Below are 20,455 nucleotides of genomic sequence, written 5' to 3' on the forward strand. Positions count from 1 at the left end.
CTTGTTTTATTATTATATACTTAACATTTTATTTAATGTTATTATTTCCATTATTTTGTGATATATTTTATTTTGTTAAGGATTTTTCACTGTGTTTATGTTATTACTACAGCATGACAGGGTAAGCCAGTTTCCCTTGGTCTGGCTGCACTCCATCCACTGGCTACAGCACCAATGTCCAGCACTTCTGAGCTGCAGCCTGGCAGCACACCTCCCTGCTGCCCCTGCTTTACCTGAACCCTCAGCAGCATCATGCAAAAATGCTTTGGTGAGAATATGTGACAATTAGTGTTGATTGTTTAAAATACATCTGCTAATTAACTGACTCTGTGGCTGGATGGGTTAATGCATTGTTAATGAAGTCATGTGGTACTGGCTTTGAAATAGGGTATGTGCATACATTTTACAAGTGTGTATGATACTTTTACATGTTTTCACTATTCCTACTTCTGCTTAGCAATGGTGTGTATCATGCACCATAGCACAGTGATTCTTTAAAGAAAAGAAATGGGGGAAGATAGCAAAGTGGTGAAATGGGGAGCAAGCGGGGGGAAGACAAAGTAAAAGGAAGCCAAGAATCTTCAGGAAGGGTGTAGGAAAGAACCATAGCTATTCATTTCTTCAACAGTAACAACTGGACATATGTACAGTTTATTAGCCGAATTTGGACTGTTACCACTGCACAGAGTGGTGACAACAACATAAATGCATTGTGGAGCCAATTGGACCAAACTAATTGTGTCAAGTATACATGTGTGTGAAATGGAGAACTATGTATGGGATGATTTTTTTTTTTGGGACAGGTGCCCCTATTTTTTTAAGGAGAGAGCTGAATCTTGGGGAAGGGACATAAGCAAGTCTGGGGCAGGTATGTTGGGAAGGTTAGGAAGCATTTATAGACAAACAAGACATACAAGACAAGAGCCAGTGTCAGTGAAGGACACAAGAGGGGTTTGAACATCTTGGATAGGGTGGGAGTGGGGGGTTCTAGGTCCCATGGACAACATGGTAACAGTGTGACTCAAGTCCTCAGCCACTGGACTGTCACCACTGTCCCATCGCTGTGCCACTCACTGTAGTGACTGACGTTGGTGCCTACAGCCAGTCTGCCATACCAAGATGGTATGCAGGCTATCCATCTGCTGCAGGCATGTGCCCACAGTCCGGTGCACAATCCTACACACCATAGCTGGCAACTCCACACAGGTCATGTATGTACTCCCTGTGCCTCTGCTTCCCAGAGGGGACCACAGGCTTGACCCCTGGGGCAGAACTACTGAAAAGTCCAGGTAGGGCAGGGGCAGCAAGGGGAGAGCCACCAGGTTGCAGCCCAGAAGTGGTAGACCTCAGTGTTTCAGCCAGTGGAGCAAGTGTAGGTTGATCATGGGGAACCGGCCTACTCTGCTGTGCTGTAGTAAAAACATAAATAAAGTTCAAAACAAACAGTAAATAAAATATAAAATAAATTAAATGAAAATTATACAACATAAAGAAAGAATTGTAAAGTAGTATACAATGTTTCAAATTATATAATTAAGAACAAAATGATAAACCAGACAAATGACAATGTATTTCAAAACCAGAAATTATGAAGTTTTACATAATAAATGAAAAATAGGACATAAAATAAATCAATATAATAATAACTCATTTGATTTTATAATATATATATATATATATATATATATATATATATATATATATATATATAAAATACAATAATAAAATTAAAACAAATATATATATAAGAAATCCATTAATAATTAAAAGAAATGAAGGAGTAGGGTGAGAGAAAAAAGAAGAAGATTAGTAAACTCACAGATAATATACAAAGCTTTCTACAATTAAGGTATTTTATTCTGTTACATTCTTTTTTTTTCCATAATAATTTTTATTGATATATATTTTCCAAATACAATAGAATCACACACATAATTCAATACTATTACTATCAAAACTATATACAATATCTACATGAAATGCTTCCATATAAAAATCGTCATTTTTCCAAAAAAGAAAACACCAGGGAAGAAAAAACAAAGCCAAAACATTTGTAGAAGTACTTTGCGTCCATACATATCATACATGTTTTCAAAACATTGTTTCCTCCACATATACATCCAAACTTTAATATATTCCTAATAACAGTATTATGCTAATATAATGTTAAAAACCTTTTCCCATATTTTCGGGTTATTAATATTTTTGTTACTTTGCTTCAGGAGTAATTTATGTGCTAATATATGCTTTATAGCCACAAGCTTGAAATTATCCCATGATGTCTTGTCTGGTTCTAACCAATTTGTAGCTATATATAACTTCATCAGCAAAAAAATATTCATACATATTATAGTTTGTGACCTAGAGAGCTCTCTTGGAGGAACATGTAGAATCATAAATTCCCATGATAACATTGAACTTTGATAACCCATCTTTTGTAGTTGTGTTCTAAGAGAGTTCCAAAGTTTATATATACACTTGCAGCTCCAGAACATATGAAGAAGATCCGCCATTTGATTTGTGCAATGTGGACAAGTTGGAGAATTCCTCGGATTAAATTTATGTAACCTAAGACGAGTATAATAAGCATTATTCCAAATCATCAACTGCGTATACATCAACTTTTGAAAAGAGACCGATTTTATTGTTAAATCAATTGTTTTAATACCTGATTATCTGCTACTGTCATTTTGTTAACCCAATACCCTGACAACAGAATTTTATCCTGGAATTTTAAATCTTTAATTAATTTATTTGTTGTTGTTATAAATTTGACCTCCTGTTGGAGAGCCTGCCACAATTCAGAGTATTTATCCACAATTCCGACTACCGGTTTAAAGTTTTCAAAATGACTCAGAGCAAGTTCTCTGATTTGTCTCATGACAACCATATAACTCTTAGGAAGATTCAATTCCTGTCTAACTTGCAAAGCCGATAAATTAAATTTATTAAAAACATCAATCAGAGTCAAATTAACTATTAATGGGAATTTACTAAGATCAATCAACTGATTATTTAGTTTAAAATTGGGATTCCTATGGAAAGGCTGGAAAACCATCATATATTGCAACAAGTCTACTGATTGGAATAAATTTTGCAAAGATGACACATATGTTTTTAAGTGGTCCATAATCCCATACTTTATCAAACTAGTTTTATCCAAAAAGGGTAAAGCTTTAGGATTTATGTTCCGATCTAGAATATGCTTGTAGTTCAAGACCACCCAAGTTGGTATCCACTTTGTACTAATTACCTCGTAATTAGCAATTCTTAAACATCTGTTGGCGTTCACAATTAAATAGTACACCTCAAAATTCTTTAACTCAAGTCCTCCTCTACTCTTCGGGGTCATTCATTTCTCATACGATATTCTAGTTTTCTTCGGCTCCCAAATAAATTTAGCTAGATCTTTATGAATTTGTTTAAAAACTGTCTTTGAAATTGATACTTGAGCAGACCTAAAGATGTACAACATTCGTGGTAATATATTCATTTTCACTATTGATACTTTTGCCAATACCGGTAGTCTTAAATTCCTCCATCTGCCACAATCAGCTACTATTAGTTCCCATACTTGTTTAATATTATTACTATAAAAGTCCTTATTATCCATAGAGAAGCTAATACCCAAATATTTGATATTTTCTTTACATGATATCTTCCCCACCAGGGACATTAATGAAAAAGGTTTAGGGGTTCTTAACGGGAAAATACTAGTTTTCTCCAAATTAATTTTGTAATTAGAGACTTCTGAAAATTCGTTTATAACATTTAATATCTTTTGACTATCAGAAATTGGGGTTGTACAATAAATAATAAGATCATCAGCAAATGCCGACATTAATAATTTATTCCTATAAAGTATTGGTGCATTATGATACAAATTTTGCTGAATATATAAAAATAGAGGTTCTAAATAAAGGTTAAACAATAAGGGGGACAAAGGGCAATCCTGTCGTGTACCATTTTTAATCTGTATTCTTTTAGAATAACTCCTATTAATATATAACGTAGTATACGGATTACTATATAATATTTGTAGTATCTGAAAAATTCCTGTGGCATATTGAAATAAGGTAACACATCAAGCAAAAAGTTTATATCCACTCTATCAAATGCTTTCTGAGCATCTATTATAAGGGCATAAATATTAGAGTTGTATTGTTTAACAAACATCATCATATTATGTAGTGTAAGTGTGTTATCACTAGTTTGTCTAGTTGCCATAAATCCAGCCTGTTCCTTAGAAATTAAATGGATCATAATCTTTTTTAATCTACATGCTATAATGGTAGTTAGAATTTTCATATCCACATTTATTAATGCTATTGGCCTGTAATTATTCTGTTACATTCTACTGTTAACAATACCAGCTGCTAAAAACTTTATTTATTGGAACACATGTACAGGGATTACACCTGACAGCAGGCCATCTAATACAAAGGTTTAGGGGTATGACTTTCAAATGCTATAATGATGATTACTTAACAGTACTGTAGTTTTTATTGATGACAGGCTAAAACAGTATTGTAATCAGCTGAGCTTTTCATTTGGGGAATGTGGTATTAGAATCCACAAGCAGTGACTACTGTAAAACTGTACTTTTCCTTTGGAATACAATATAATGCAAGCACTCATTCCTTTTACACTTTATAAATTCATGTTCACTGTTATCTGAGAATGTGCAACTGTTGCTTTGTATTACAGGCCATACCTCACCACCTTTTAGAGCAGGATATCTTGACTTATCATAAATGAATGGGTGTACGATGACCCATAACTAGGAACATATTTCAAATATTGATGTTACACACATGGATAGTTGCACAGGATTTGTGTTAGCATAAATTTTGACACCCATTCTTTATTGACTTCAGTATAAATTACTTGCCAGACAGCCATGAATCCGACAATGAACAGACCAAAACAGTGATTCTTAAATCTGGGCATTCGGCAGAAATATGTACAGTTGAAAACTATGCTACAGAGTAATGCATGCATACTTGCTTGTTCAGTTCAGACATGCATTCCCAAATTCATGTAACTGTATGATATAGCAACTAATCCATCTATCACTGCTAATGCTGAAATAGCAGTACTTTATATAATTATGCTTACTTACCATGTGCCTGTTGCATCCTGATCAATCGCCTTACATGGAACCTCACATATGAGGCTCTCTCTTCCACATCTGTGAAAAAAAGGGAAAAAGAAAAAAAACATTATGAATACCAGTTTCTACCATATTCAGCTTGAATATTTACAAGTAATACATGGAAAGCATACATAGACATGTCTGGGGTGTGCCCTGCCTTACACTCCCTGATCCAGTGATCAAGGGTATCCCATTTTCTGCAGCCCAGGTCATCATAGTGGTGGTGATAACATTGTTCCCAGTGTGGGGGATACCCATCACACAGGTAAGGGCCCTGGCCAAACCATACCAGGCTTCTGTCTTATACTGCGAGCCAGGATAGTTCTTCTGCAGCAGTCAGGGCCCATGGTCTTTAACCAGGAGCCCTGTAAAGATGTTGGACTCCTAGACACCCAACTGCTCTGCTTTAAAATGTACTCCCTCACCAATGCCTGCCTTTGTTGCACAAGGATGATCTCAAAATATCTATACTGCAATTCCCTTCTATTCACCTTTAACTAGGATGTTTTCCCATCAATTGCGCTTACTGAGAGTGCACACTGTCTACATTTTGATACATTCGAAAAAGCTGTGCGATGCTTACCATAGTACAAACACAGTAAAACAAGTGAATTGGATTGTGTGGTGCTAAGTGGCATGCACCTTTTTCAAATGTGTCTGAAAATAACTTACAATCAATACTATTCCAGGGTTATTTGTTTACACTAACACTTTATTTGTATAAGCTGCAATGTCACAACAGTATAAATGAAGTTTGCATATTCTGGACTAGAACCCAGGGCCATCTGCCCTGCAGTTCAACACTCCACACTGGTCACCACAAGATTTGTTACCTGTGTAAGGCTGCCAGCCCAGCTAGCTAGAATTTTGTAAATAATCCTATGTCATTTGTAAATATTAGTATGATCCATAGGCTTGTCTTACAAATGTAAGTAAATTGTATGTTATGTGCTGAACTTCAAAAATCTAACCGTAGTGCACCCTACTGGAAAAGAGCAAAATTCTAAGAAAATAAGTTGAATTGTTTATGATGGTGGTTATATCAGCTGGGAGACAGAATATCTACAGCTAGAAATTCTTTCTATTGTCTGGAAACAGAAATAATTACAGGTTTTCAAGGTAAAAGTGTTTAACTGTTTTATGACTTCCAGTTCCAGGCAAACTTCTGAAAAATAAGTATTTTTGACACAGAGGTGACAAAGAATGATGAAGTCTGAGATAATCCAGCAGAAATCTTTGATAGTAATTTAAGAACTAACTCAGGGAGTGAGTCTGTGCATTTTGTATTTGTGTTTGGATCTGACAACATCCTCTCATCAGCATTTGTCTTGCTCTGTAAGTAAGTTATTTAGAACATAGTTTCTCTTAGAGATAGATAGGAATATAGTAAGATCAGTCTAGATGTTTTCTCTATTTATGTGAGATTGTCCTGCAATGTTGTTTTAAAATATTTCCTGTGATTCTGAACTCTGTTGTCACTGTGTTGAGTTATTTAGTATTGTCTTGTTCTTTTATTATTTATTATTAAATATATTTAAACCTTTTAATTGCAGCTGGTTTGTTTTAGAGTTATTTAAGCTCTTAGCGTACTTGCATATGTGTTTGGTGACACTGTATAGGCGACTCTTAAACAGCCTTGCTGTTGGTCACACTTACCATTCGGATAACAGTAACATTACACAGTAGAATTGGTCACCCTTTGGGAAAGGCCTTATAGTAGCTGATAAGTAAGGGTGGTTTGTCGCAGTGATTACTACCTTATAGTCTGGGAAGAAGGATGCATAGCTAGTAAACCTGTGCCAGCCTTCCCCAGGAATGACTGTATATTTGTATATAAATAAAATCTCAAAGTGCATGTGTCAGCTAGTTGGGCAGGGACACAATGCACTGGTTGGACAGAGAGGGTGCAAAAGGTTTTGGCTTGACCACTTGGCTGACATCTTAACTCTATAGCTGTTCCAGTGGGACGTCTTATTGGGAATCTGGATAAAGAGAGAGAAACCAGACCCAGACTGAGTGTGATCTATGTGTGCTCTTAAGGGAAATTATAATATACTGTGTGTGTATACTTGTCATCCTCCCAAAGTGCACATCCCTTACTGGTGCTAGTGGTGAGGATTAAGGCTCCTTGATTACTGGGCCAGTGAAGGGGCATCAATACCTGTAGTCCATATTTTACCATGCATGGTTAATTAGATGGTATGTGCATAGCACAGTCCCACTTACCAGGTTTGCTCAATGCCCAGCAGTGCTGAACAATAGCAATTGACATCCGGTTTCTATTTTTGCATGTCTATGTCATATCTGCTACATGAATGGTCCCATTGTGCAAATGAGGTAAGCATTGCCAAATGCTGCAGCACGCTGCACAAACATGGTACAAATAAAAAAAAAGGAAAGGAGGAATATCACACTATACAGATATAACTAGTTCTGGCATTTTTTCCATGGTTTTGGCTTGTATTTTACCAGCATCCCTCATAAAATTTGTTGTTTTGAGATAATCATTTGGGATGAACAGCAATGAAAACAGACATATGGTTTCATTTAGAACCAGGAGGTTGGGAGGTATGGGGAATGGGACACTGGTGCTCTTCTTTCTGTACATGGATTTATTATCCATGTTGTTCTATGAGGTTTCGAGGCCAACGCTACTGGTGCCCACCACAAAACCTAACTTAGGCATGCCATGCAGCAATAATATGCATTGTGTGTTGCCAAGAGCACATCATGGCCATGTGTAAGGATACATTCTGAGTAGGCTCTACACAGAGCCTACACAGAGTTTATTGAATCCTGATTAATGTCTTAACATGTTGAGTGACTTTGACATTCTCACTGCATCCTATAGTCAAACTGCCACTAAGCATGAAACACACATACAACTGCTTTTGAACCATGGAAATTGGAGCAGAATTTATATTAAGTATAAACGTTAAAGTTGCAAGCTGCAGCTGTAAGCTTACTACATGTTAACAATCTGCAAAATAGATAACTGTGAAAAGGTATGACATAGTATAAACTACACTATAACAAACAGGTATACTTACCCTAGTGCCTGGTAAGGGGTGCCATCCTTCTCCACTACAGCTGCTTTAGCTTCAGTGAACTCTAGAGAGGAAAATGCATATGTAAGTCTATAATACACACTGTCAATGTGTAGTTGTAAGCAAGAAATATTACTTATATTACATCTCTGGAGGTGTTACTGTAATCTTGTCTTCCAACTGGCTAAGGAGGTCAGGATGCCATTGCATGAGATCACTGTAATGATAGTGAAATCACTTTCCTGTGTGCAGAATTCAGTTGCAGCAGTCATTGTTCTGACCAAAGAATTCCATGGTTCTATACTGTGGCACTCATACCTCTTCTGCACTCAATGTTGGAGGAGATCATAATGGAGTATGCAGAGGAAAATTTCCTTTATGCACTACCTCTGAACCCTACAAGTTACAGTACCCTCACATTCACTGAACATGCTAAATGGCTGATAAATAGCAGAGAAATATGGTTGGCATCTTGGGGCCATTCCTGTGATCTAGTTTGAGATTTGTCAAGTAATGCAAGTTTACTCAGATTAATAGACATGATACTAAAATGCTACACCAGTACAATAAACTGTGAGCTGGGAAAATGGCAGCAATAGTTGTGCAACACAGCCTGGCTTATGAGCCATCATTACAACATGCACTACATTAGGAAAGATGTGGAATTACATTTACTTCCTCTGTGTAGTACATCTGACTGTACATTAATGATGCTGCCCACAGGTGTTGTGCAGTGTTCATGATACCATGTAGAACTGAGCACAAAGTTATCTGAATGAGTACAATGCACACATTGTGTGATTCAGAGACAGTAATGAACTGGGCTGTCATCTGCATAATCACAGGTCATAGACATGATAGAAAGGAAAGCAGCAGCAGCAGCAAAGAAGGTGGATTTTGCATAGTATAAGTGCAAGAGACAGCTGTAAGCCTCACTCCACTACAGAATGGATCGCAGGGCTGCAATTAGGAAAGGGTTTACAGGTACTTTCAATACAGACTTGTAAAAGACACTGGAGTACTAACTGCTAAAGTTAAGTGTGTTTCTTTCCCCGAACTTACATGTAAATGTAGGTACCATACTTATCACATTGTAAATTCCATGCTACATTACTTTTGGCAGTAGTTGTGAGATGCTTTATGGCCGGATACATATTAGAAGTTGAAGCTGATGGGACTTTTATGTAGAAGGCATATTCAAAGTAATGAGAGACATGCCCAGTAGTAATTATGCAGTGCGGATCTTTAATAAGCAGACCAGCTTTAACACAGGACACCGTGAAAAACATTTTAATGGATATCCACCCAGTGGAGTAAACCTTGGCTCTAGATGATTTTCACTGGTGAATTGACACCCCAACCCCATGTGCAAAAATGAGATAAAGGGGTTTTGGATAGCTGGATTGATGGTTTTACCTATGTGTAAAGCACATATACAGCACATTTGAAAATTTCAGGGGGGGCATTGTGAACAGTATATTTACTTGCCAGCTATTTTTTCAAGGGGGGTTAAATGCTCACTGTGGTGTGATTGGCATTCTGGAAAGTTTATTTCTGGTCCATTATGTGAAGGAGATATACCATCATTGGGATTTATAGGCACTTGGGATACAGTGAGGCAATGAGTGCCAGCAGTCATCATTACTGCCATAGCCATACTGCCATGTAGTCAAGGGTCAGTTCATAAGGGCAGCATGGATGGTGTCAGGGTTTGATAATTTTTTTAGATGAATGTGAGGCAACAAAGGGTATGTTTCTGGCTAGAGGTTACCCCCTTGGTATGGTAAACCGACTAATGTATGACGTGATAAATACAAGTGAAAGGGGCTTTTTTTAATCCAATTTTAGGTCATAGTGAAACACCAAGACTTGAAATTATGTATCAGCAAGTGATTTTATGGCTAACAATATTACCTTTTCTAGTAAACTTAACATCCCTGCACCCATATAGTATCTATTACAAAATAGAACTTTTACTAGATCCTTTATCACAACTTATAATGCTGACAGTGCGACTATTAGAAGCACTATCCAGAAGAACTGGGCTATTCTAAAGGAAGACTGACAAATTATTGAGAAGGTGGGGGATACACTGCATATAATATACAGAAGGGGTTGTAATTTTAAAAACATTGTGGAACATTTTAACAGAATATCCACACATAAGAGTAAAACCATTCCTCATATGTCTAAATGTGGATGCTGTTCCAACTGCCACTACATTTTGATGGGTGAACAGTTTGCTATAAAGAATTTTACATTTTATATAAAAGGAGCATTTAACTGTCTGACAGGAGGGGTAGCATATGCTGCACTCTGTCAATGCTACCCTGTTTTCTACATAGGCAAAACTAAGCATAAGTTCAAAGAAAGAATTGCTGAACGGCTATATGACATTAAGAAAAGGAAAACAATGCCCTGCCCAGACACTTAATGGAATGGCCAGACCACCTTTTTAAATTTGCAATTATGGAAAAGGTAACTCCTAGTGAATGTGGTGACACATGGCAACTTAAGTTGGAAGAGACCAACCAAAAAAAGTACAGCACAAATAGAGTAGGTTAGAAAATTACTTTTATTTCATAAAAAAGTGGCTAACCCAAAACAAACAGACCGGTTTCCACTCAAAATAGCCTTCCTCAGTGCTAATCCATATAATCACATACATTATTTAAATGATGTACCTTAAATTGCCCATGTCATCCTATTGGTACATGCCACATTAACTCTGCTCATTCAGGCAAGGTTTGAAAAGAGCTCCCAACCTTACTATCCAGCCTGATTCTTTTTCATTGAGTTTGGTATGCCACCCTGTCTTGCACATTCTATTCCCCTGAATTTTATCTATAATGGTAAATTGAAATTTGGCAGTGTGGTGGGTTAGTGTAGGTTTGTAAAGAGCATTTGTAAGCCTTTTATTCCTCATGTCACTTAAATGCTCACTGATCCTAAATCTTAATGGTCTTGAGGTTTGTCCGACATAAAAGGCGGAACAAAAGCAACTGGCTAGATAAATACCCCAATCGCTACTGCAATTGCCCATGATGTTAATTGAATATATTTTAGATGTGTTGCTGCTGGTAAATTTCTTAGTTTTAACCATGTGTGCACATGCATTACAATGTCCACAAGGGACGCTGCCTGTCAACCTATCTCCAAATAACGTAGTCTGATGGATGATTGTGGTGGTGCCCTTTTTATAATTAGTGAGATATGAGTTGATTGTCCTTCCTCTGCAAAATGAATATAAACATTGGGGGGGGGGGGGTATTGGCCAATCGCTCATTGGCCAACAACATGTCCCAATGATTATTTATAATATCTCGAAATCCGTTCATGTTACGATCATAGGTAGTAACCAAGCAGATATTCTGTGATATGTTTTTATCCTGTTTCTCAAGTTTTGGTCGATATTGCAGCAGATTTTCATGATCAGATCTAGCTGCATGCATACTGGCACCATGTATGGTTCCCACCTGGTATCCCCTGCTGCAGAATCTGTTAAATAAATTGTTTCTCCCAGAATTGTAAGCTTGATTAGTGGAGCAGATGCGTTTGATACGCAAAAATTTAGATTTTGGTATGTTGTGAATAATATGGGGTGGATGATGGCTAGTAGCATGGAGCAAATTGTTGAATTGGGGAGATTTTCTGAAGGTCTCCATCTGTAATGTATTATCCGAATCCCTACTTATCAACACATCCAAAAATGTGATCTTGTTCATATCCCAATTCGAAGTAAAATGAATGCCCCAATTATTTTCGTTTATGTAATCAACAAATTCTAGTACAAAGGAAGCATCCCCTTTCCACACCATCCAGCAGTTATCTAAAAAAGCGACACCAGATGTCCAGATTATCCAAGAATAAATTATGAGAAGTATCATAAATTAGCTGCTCCTCTATGTAGCCCATGAACAGGTCTGCATAAATGGGGGAAAAAGATGCTCCCATTGCAGTGCCTCTGACTTGCCAATAGCATTCATTCTGAAAAGAGAAAACATTTTTAGTTAGAACGTGTTCTGTAAGACAAGTTAGTAGAGTATTGAAACCTGGTGGATAGAGGTTCGCTTTATCTAACCAAAACTGTATGGCTTCTAAACCTGCCCAGTGGGGTATGTTCATATAATGGGCTATCATATCCAAGGTGAAAAGTAGCCAACTTGGTTCAAGTTGGGTAGCCCCAATGATTTGCAGGAATTGGGTTGTGTCCTTAAGTCTGGACCTGACCAGTGATAGTAATGGTTGCAAATATTTTGTGAGGAAGGCTGACAGTGGTTCCGTTAGAAACCCCTTACCTGAGACAATAGGTCTACCTGGTGGTTCCTTAGGATCTTTATGTATTTTGGGTAATATAGGTATTGTGATGTGGGGTCGGAAACTGTAAGATGATGTTTAATTTCCTGTGTGATAATCCCTTCTTCATGTGCCAGTTGTAAAAACTGGTCTATCTCTTTCTTAAACTTAAAAGTCGGTCCAGATGCAAATGCATGTAGAAAAGGCCATTGGATAGTTGTTTCTCGGCCTCCCTATGGTATTTCTCCCAATCCATTACAACAACAGCCCCTCCCTTATCAGCAGGTAGAATAACTAAATTGTGATTATTGCTGAGTTTAGTTAGAGCTTCCTGTTCATCTTTGGTTACATTCTGTTTGGTATTGGCAAAAGTTCTACCACGAAAATGTAGATCATTGAGAACACATTCCCTGAACACTGAGACATGCCTGTCCATAGGTGGCATGAATTGTGACTTCTGAAACCAGAAATCAGTAGATCTCTGAGTTTGATCAGTTTCTGAGAAAAACTATTTCAGGTTCAAAATTCTGCAAAAATCATTTACATCATTTACCAAAACATGTTCATTAACAAAGAATGCAGGAACAAAGTTTAGTTCCTTGTTCAGTAACTTTATTTCATTGTCTGTATGATTGTATGATGAAATGTTATGTACATTGTTGTAGCTTATGATAATATGTGGTTCAGAAGTTGCTCTATGTTGTGTATTGGCCCTATGCTTCCTACCCCACCCCCTGTGTCTTTTGACTCTAAAGGGTCATTCACTGGTTTCTCCTTAGCTGCTGGGGACTCTTGAATGGGGATAGAATCTATGTCAGTGACAGATGATGATTCATCACCAGAAATCGTGTCTGAAAATGCAGTTCTTTTCCTGAGAATAGACCTAGGTCTTTCCTTTTCTTAATGTATCTTTGTGTAGTGTCTTGAAAACAAACACTTCTTTGTGTATTAAATGGTTTACCTTTTTGGTAGCAATTCACATCCCTATTAAATTTATCAATCTTTTTCTTCTTAAGTTGTTGTTCCAGTTGTGATAAATCTTTGGCTAGAGTATTCAAATGTGTGTGGAAAGTTGCTTCCCCCACATGGGCTTAGAGTAAAAATGCAACCCTTGGTCAATCAGATTGATGAACAACTCACTCAGGATTGGGCCCAAGCCCAACATCAGGCATCCATGTTATTTGTGGAGGCCCTCAGTACCTACCATGAACGAGTTATAGACAAATATATTTTGGAGGTTAAACAGATTTGTGAGGAAGCCAAAGTTTATGAGGGGGAATTTACCAGCAGCAACACATCTAAAATATATACAATTAACATCATGGGCAATTGCAGTAGTGATTAGGTTATTTATCTAGCCAGTTGCTTTTGTTCCGCCTTTTATGTTGGACAAACCTCGCATCCTTTAAGATTTAGGATCAGTGAGCATTTAAGTGACATGAGGAATAAAAGGCTTACAAATGCTCTTTACAAACATGCACTAACCTACCACGCTGCCAAATTTCAATTTACCATTATAGATAAAATTCAGGGGAATAGAATGTTCAAGACAGGGTGGCATACAAAACTCAATGAATAAGAATCAGGCTGGATAGTAAGGTTGGGAGCTCTTTTCAAACCTGGCCTGAATGAGCAGAGTTAATGTGGCATGCACCAATAGGATGACATGGACAATTTAAGATGCATTATTTAAACAATGTGTGTGATTATATGGATTAGCACTGAGGAAGGCTATTTTGAGCCGAAACCAGTCTGGTTGTTTTGGGTTAGCCACTTTTTATGAAATAAAAGTAATTTTCTAACCCACTCTATTTCTCCTGGACTTTTTTGGTTGGTCTCATATCATTGGTTCTGTCCGTGCACTTGGCATCACTTGTGTGGTTTTGTGGATCTACAACTTACATTAGAAGAACGTGAGTTATACTGTCAACTCACACAATGCAAGTTCTTGGCCAGGAATTAATGACCAGATTTCTATTAGCTGTCTTTTAAACTAAGAGCTTTAGAAAGATGATATTTGCTACCTTTTTATCAGACAGATTTTCTCAGTATAGCATTTACTATATATATACTATACTATATTATGCCCTCGGGACCAAACCACGCCAACCGTGGGTAAATTTAGCATTACCCACACCCAGGCGTGGGTTATTGCTATAATATTACATTTTAAGTTGTTGACCTGGATTTGTCAGAATCACTGTTGCCTTGCATGTATTTTTTTTATCATTACTGCCATGCTAACACAAGTGTTATCTATATCCACTGCAATATCCCTAGCAAGGATCCACAAGGGATCCCTGCTGCTTCTGATGGAAAAATAAAAAAAAGTAAGTTCCCAGATGTAAAAATTAGGTGCTATTGCAAATCCTCTATCTCCATGACTGATGAATCTTAGGTGGAATGCTGCCAACTCTGCCTAGCCAACCCTGCATGAAAAGTTCTTTTGGCAGACATCAATGATGTTACCATGCATGGCTGTACATTTGAGTTGGTCTGCGGTTGGACCATTGAAGTTGCCTGTCTAGCTGAGAAAATAGCTGTCTGATTTGCACATAATGGTAGTTCATAAGTGGGCTGCCTGTTGAGCAATCAGTGACAGAGGCAGAGAAGTTTCTGGCTTCTCTCAGAGCAAGACCAGTATCCAAACATTCCCACAGTGTATTGGTTGACATTGGAGCAGAACTGTAACATGCCCCTAGAATATCAAAAGGAGATGCCCGGGATGGGTGCTGTGATACCTGTATTTATATAAAAAAAAATTCCATTTACCAGGACCTCACTGCCCATCTCACTAATGATGTGTGTGTTTTGGGTAGCAAAAAAGCATCAGGCATATTGTCTGCAAGGGCATCTGCAGAATGTAAGGAATTTACCGCACTGTTGGGGAAATACTGTAGTATTACATCTGCATTGGGATTATGTTCAAGGTAGTGGGTAGACTTACACTGAGGTTTGTGATTTATTCACAGGTGACTGTCTGTCCAGCAGCATCAATGTGGAACTGCCACTGCCTAATGTCAGTGGATCATCTGTGTATGATGATGATAATGGGGAAGATGAACTGGCATGGTCAGGAAGTTCAGTGGATGCAATAAACACTGAGAATTTGACCACCGGATCCTCTATGCAGACCATAGATACAGACTCAGTATTTATGATGACCCAAGAGACACAAACCATACAAGGCAACACTCTAACCGGTGTACTCAGAGTCAGGATGGTATGATATTCCCTATAAAGCAGTAATCTATATCTACCACAAGTCCCATGGGATGAGGGTATGCACACAAGAGTTTGAATATTGTTAATAATTGAAGACACAGATAAAACACTTCCCCTGAAGTAATGGTATCAATGACCATGACCCAAAGTATGTGCATAGCCATCATGGAGGCAAATGATAGTGCCCACACAGCCACTGCTGAGTCACAACAGCTAATGCTGTGTGTGCAGAATGACCTCCAGGAGTGCATGTCCTGTATGTGTGACCGATTCAGTAATCTGAATCACGTATTAGCATGTGTAATACCCTGTCAGTCATGGATGCCACATGTTAGCTGCCATCCTTGAAGTCATTCCACCACTACCTTCATGAATAGCGAACATTATGGCTGTGTACAGCCTAGACCATGGTCATGTAGCACAAACATTTCCTCAAATGCATCTGCTGTGGAGGTGACTATAAGCAGTAAAGGGTATCCCTGGGTGATGGCTGTCAGAGCAGTGGCATACCTGGTAATAGATGTTCATATTCATGCAGTATGCCACATCTAGCTAGGGCTGGGGTACAACCCTGGAACTCCTGGTAGAGTCAGTTCCACTGGACGGGTATGTGCACTGGATGCACAACCCTCTACAGACTATGTCCTAGACTTGTCCAGTAGATCAAGCTGCAGTGCTGCAACTAATGCTGAAGCCTTGTCTTGTTAGACAAACAATCATAAAATCACAGCCTCCAAGACGTCAAACACACAAACATCCAGTGACACTGGCTCTTCACAAAGCCTTTTACAATAAAGAACCCTCACCAAAGTCATCTCCTACACACAGTGCATTCTTAGTTTTCATTCTCTTCAGCACTCACTCACTCACTTTCCTGTGAAAGACATTGCATACTCGGGCCCCCTTCCCAATTGGTGCAAATGATGATAGCTTTGCCCTGCCATTTGCACATCGCTACTTGGGTTGTCTATGTCTGATGCATATTGTAGCCAGCTTATGCATGTGTACGTACAGTCTGGTACTGGGTTAGCATGAGTCACTTTTACTGTAGTGTAATATGCTGCACTATAGGCCAAGGCTGTGTGCAAGGTGTCTCCTCTTTGCTAGTGCCATGGTGGCATACTGTGCCAGCCCCCATGTAACATGCTTATCCCCTACTGCTGTGTCCTCATCTGACTTCTCAGCTGGGTCAGACTATACTGCCTGGTGTGCTAGGGGATATTACCTGAAATTACTCACAATACCGTAATTGCACCCTAAGTATGATATTGTGTCACATTGCATTTTAGCATATGTAGCAGGGTCATATTGTAGGTCAACACCTGATACTTCCAGACAGCAAACATATGCCTTTAACAGCCAGAACACATGATCTATAATGACGCTGGTTTGCTAGCTAATCATAAAGGCATAGCTGTATCCCTGATCTGTTTAAGTTAGTGAATTTCTGATTGGTGTTGTCAACAGGGCTTCAGTACATCACCAACAAAATGCCATTGGGGAAAGTCACCCCTTACAAATCATTAGTAGATGTCACACTTTTCCCATATGTAGGAATTGTGATAACTGCCTGGGTAGTGCACACACAGACATACACACACACACACACACACACACACACACACACACACACACACACACACACACACACACACACACACACACACACACACACATGCACTAGTGGGGGATATGTCGTTTCCACATACAACAGAGGAGACAGCAAACACATTTCAGGACTTTGGTGATATAACTTGTTTCCATAAAGTGCTGGGGACAAAGACTGGGCCCACATTAAAATAACAGCCTCTCTTGATGTTCTAGGAAAAAGGTATGTGAGCTGTAAAGGGTATCATTCCATTAGCTACTGGTTTGTCTATAAGGTACTGGGTATCATTTACAGTGTGTGTGTGTGTGTGTGTGTGTGTGTGTGTGTGTGTGTGTGTGTGTGTGTGTGTGTGTGTGTAGGCCACACAGGCAGTTATCACTATTCTCACATACAGCAAAGGTGTGACATCTACTAATGGTATACTTTAGTAATGATGCAATACAATGAGGGGAATTCCAAAAGGTTACTGCAATGTGTACACATGATCATGGTAACATTTTGAAATTCAAAGAAAGCCTTGCCACAGTCCTTTAGCACAAAGGCAAGCAGCACTGTGTGGAGCTATCTCCCTGGTCACGATAAGTACTAATAAGGCATTCTGGGGGAAAGGCTTGCACTAATTAGCCATGTGCTATCCCCCAGAAATGTTTGTTTTAAGGCATTTATCCACTGAAGCTCTCATCTATGCAAATTAACTTCACTGCTTATAACCACTCCTGTTAATGTAAATGGACCAAAGCTTGTGTTCACCCATTGGAGTATAGGTAAGTGCCAGGGAGTTTAGTGGATCAGTAGCTTTGAGGGGGAGGTAGGTGTGTGTGTATGTGATGGGCTGCATATGTAAGTGTGCATCTGTCTGGGAGGGTTATTAATGGGGTAGGCTAGATATGTTTCTGCGTTACCATGTGTGCAATATTTTTTTTTTTTTTTTTTTTCATTTAATATGCTCTAAGGCAGGCAATAGCTACATAGCATTATTCTGCTATAATCCAACAATGACTTTTCCAAGCATCACAAGTATTCTAAGCAAACAACCTAGTCTGTTGTCTAAGGTGCAATCTTTTAGTGAGACATATTCCCTAGAAGAAAGATACATGAGCAGTTCAAAAGCTCTTTGACTTCCAAGCTGGGGTGACCACTAAAAAGGTTGTCCAGAATTCCAACATGGTTTCCATTAAATCATAAGGAAGATACAAACTGAAACTTGCTTATTACATAACTGAAATAGCTAAATGCTCTTTAATAATATTGGAATTCTTGGAGATATTGAAGACATATAAAACTGTCTGTCAACCTTCTTCACATGTAAAATCTAAGGTTTTATTTTTCTTTGTAATACTTTGAGTTTTGTACAATAATTCTAATTAACAAGTTAAAAAATCTTTGCTTAGCATTTAAAAAATGGCACATCTCTAATGTTTGAAAAACAATTAAGAAAATGTATTATTTAAGTACTGAAAAGGTTAACAAAGCTTTCTTAAATGCATAAAGTATAATAATGAAAAATCTAAAGTAAGACACTCATTTTTCTCAATCGTTTTGTAGTCAATGATAATAACTCCTATGCAATTTCCTATCACATAGAAAAAGAAATTAAAACTAATTAATCATAGAAGGATCTTATCACAATGCAATTTTTAATTACTTTTGTATTTTGTTATAATTTATTTTATTTTACTTTATATTTGTTATCCAGCTAGATGCATTGTACTGTGACCTTTTTTACTTATGACCCAGACCAGCAGGCAGGTGGTTGCATCGTTATTAACATAAATGGTCATATATCACTTAGGGCATTCAATTTTGTATGAATAACACCTATATAATACAGCAATCTTACTGCAGTGCTATTTTTCTCTGCAATATTTCATAGATGCTGGCCAATGCCCTCAAATCCTTTAGTAGCTTCAATATTTTTATTTCTTAATGTTTCACAGACAATTTCACAGGTGTTGCCTTTTTTGCTTCAATTCATGTATCTCATTGCTTCAAAAAGGAAGTTGTTTCAGAGGGCATGAACTAGGCAAACGTAACATTTCTATAGGTCTTATGCTTATAACTGATTTTTTTAATATGTTTCTACTCACAAGAACTCAAAATAATGCCCCAAGCCACCCAGAACTTGATCACTTGATCAGGAATTTATTGGTTAAGTGCTTTTGTCTTAATTATAAAGACTTCATCAGAAAATCTATATATATATATATATATATATATATATATATATATATATATATATATATATATATATATATATATATATATATATACACATGGGATCACTACATACCGACGCCCAGAATCCTGAGCCCATATTACCGATAGAGCAGAAGCCCGAAACATCAAAATACTGAAGCCCTAAATATCGACATAGTGCCTTGTAGCCCTACAAAGCCGTAAGAGACTGTGAAGTCCCATTATAAAAGATGAACGTTACCTGTGAATTCTCGTATGATGGCTGAAGTAGCAAACATGTTTGATGAGCAGTATGCTGCTCCCAGAGTCATAGGCGAACCATATCCCAGACTTGGAAGCAAAAATCACCAAATAATGCACCAGGAGGACTCCAATAAATAGTTTTTGGCTTAGTCAAAATTTAATATTCACTATTCGTTTAACAAACTTCTTCAGAAACAAAACATGAGAACTCAGTCAGTTAAACATTTAAATAATACAAACAATTAACACCACCCAGTCAGCACATCACTCTCATTAAAATTAATTGCATCATATTTAAATGCTGATTAAAAGCCATAGGGCAAAATAAAATGCAAGCAAATGTTCTGTTTCAGTATTCAAAACTTTGCTAATTAAAAAACAATAAACTAGTGCTGTAGGAAACAACCAAAACTAATATTTATTAATAGTCAATTTCCTGTTGTTTAAAAAACACTTAAAGTTCACACCATCATTAAGACCTGGGGAAATATAGGAAGCCAGCCTAAATTGCCACTCAGCCTCCCTCTGAGTGACAAGATTTCTAAAGTTGCCTCCCCTTATGTCCTGCCTAACCACCTCCAACACAGAAAAAGTAATTTTTTTTTCCAGTTGACACAAGCAATAGTGTGCTTAAACAGAGCATTGTTAGAAATTTTTGTTTTAATTGCATACTCCTGTGACAAA

This window comes from Protopterus annectens, chromosome 4.part1 (genome assembly GCF_019279795.1).
Source record: "Protopterus annectens isolate FY-2018-M chromosome 4.part1, PAN1.0, whole genome shotgun sequence".
Taxonomy (NCBI): domain Eukaryota; kingdom Metazoa; phylum Chordata; order Ceratodontiformes; family Protopteridae; genus Protopterus; species Protopterus annectens.